The following is a 2,246-nucleotide window of genomic DNA, read 5'->3' as shown; positions in this document are numbered from 1 at the left end:
AGAAGAAGAAGAGAAAAAGAAAGGGACTGAGAAAATATTTGTAGAGATTATAGTTGAAAACTTCCCTAATATGGGAAAGGAAATAGTTAATCAAGTCCAGGAAGCACAGAGAGTCCCATACAGGATAAATCCAAGGAGAAATATGCCAAGACACAAATTAATCAAACTGTCAAATTTTAAATACAAAGAAAACATATTAAAAGCAGCAAGGGAAAAACAACAAATAACACACAAGGGAATCCCCATAAGGTTAACAGCTGATCTTTCAGCAGAAACTCTGCAAGCCAGAAGGGACTGGCAGGACATATTAAAAATGATGAAGGAGAAAAACCTGCAACCAAGATTACTCTTCCCAGCAAGGATCTCATTCAGATTTGATGGAGAAATTAAAACTTTTACAGACAAGCAAAAGCTGGGAGAGTTCAGCACCACCAAACCACCTCTACAACAACTGCTAAAGGAACTTCTCTAGGCAAAAAACACAAGAGAAGGAAAAGACCTACAATAACGAACCCAAAACAATTAAGAAAATGGGAATAGGAACATACATATCAATAATTACCTTAAATGTAAATGGACTAATTGCTCCCACCAAAAGACAGATTGGCTGAATGGATATAAAAACAAGACCCATATATTTGCTGTCTACAAGAGACCCACTTCAGACCTAGAGACACATACAGACTGAAAGTAAGGGGATGGAAAAATATTTCATGCAAATGTAAACCAAAAGAAAGCTGGAGTAGCAATTCTCATATCAGACAAAATAGACTTTAAAGACTATTAGAAGAGACAAAGAAGGACACTACATAATGATCAAGGGATCGATCCAAGAAGAAGATATAACAATTGTAAATATTTATGCACCCAACATAGGAGCACCTCAATACATAAGGCAAATACTAACAGCCATAAAAGGGGAAATCGACAGTAACACATTCATAGTAGGGGACTTTAACACCCCACTTTCACCAATGGACAGATCATCCAAAATGAAAATAAATAAGGAAACACAAGCTTTAAATGGTACATTAAACAAGATGGACTTAATTGATATTTATAGGACATTCCATCCAAAAACAACAGAATACACATTCTTCTCAAGTGCTCATGGAACATTCTCCAGGATAGATCATATCTTGGGTCACAAATCAAGCCTTGGTAAATTTAAGAAAAATGAAATTGTATCAAGTATCTTTTCCGACCACAACCCCATAAGACTAGATATCAATTAGAGGAAAAAATCTGTAAAAAATACAAACACATGGAGCCTAAACAATACAGTAATTAATAACGAAATGATCACTGAAGAAATCAAAGAAGAAATTAAAAAATACCTAGAAACAAATGACAATGGAGACACAACGACCCAAAACTTGTGGGATGCAGCAAAAGCAGTTCTAAGGGGGAAGTTTATAGCAATACAAGCCCACCTTAAGAAGCAGGAAACATCTAGAATAAACAACCTAACCTTGCACCTCAAGCAATTAGAGAAAGAAGAACAAAAAAACCCCAAAGCTAGCAGAAGGAAAGAAATCATAAAAATCAGATCAGAAATAAATGAAAAAGAAATGAAGGAAACAATAGCAAAGATCAATAAAACTAAAAGCTGGTTCTTTGAGAAGATAAACAAAATAGATAAACCATTAGCCAGACTCATCAAGAAAAAAAGGGAGAAGACTCAAATCAATAGAATTAGAAATGAAAAAGGAGAAGTAACAACTGACACTGCAGAAATACAAAAGATCATGAGAGATTACTACAAGCAACTCTATGCCAATAAAATGGACAACCTGGAAGAAATGGACAAATTCTTAGAAATGCACAACCTGCCAAGACTGAATCAAGAAGAAATAGAAAATATGAACAGACAAATCACAAGCACTGAAATTGAAACTGTGATTAAAAATCTTCCAACAAACAAAGCCCAGGACCAGATGGCTTCACAGGCGAATTCTATCAAACATTTAGGGAAGAGCTAACATCTATCCTTCTCAAACTCTTCCAAAATATAGCAGAGGGAGGAACACTCCCAAATTCATTCTATGAGGCCACCATCACCTTGATACCAAAACCAGACAAGGATGTCACAAAGAAAGAAAACTACAGGCCAATATCACTGATGAACATAGATGCAAAAATCCTCAACAAAATACTAGCAAACAGAATCCAACAGCACATTAAAAGGGTCATACACCATGATCAAGTGGGGTTTATTCCAGGAATGCAAGGATTCTTCAATATAC

This window comes from Pseudorca crassidens, chromosome 17, assembly GCF_039906515.1.
Source record: "Pseudorca crassidens isolate mPseCra1 chromosome 17, mPseCra1.hap1, whole genome shotgun sequence".
In the NCBI taxonomy this organism is placed as follows: Eukaryota; Metazoa; Chordata; class Mammalia; order Artiodactyla; family Delphinidae; genus Pseudorca; species Pseudorca crassidens.
This window is presented reverse-complemented; position numbering follows the sequence as displayed.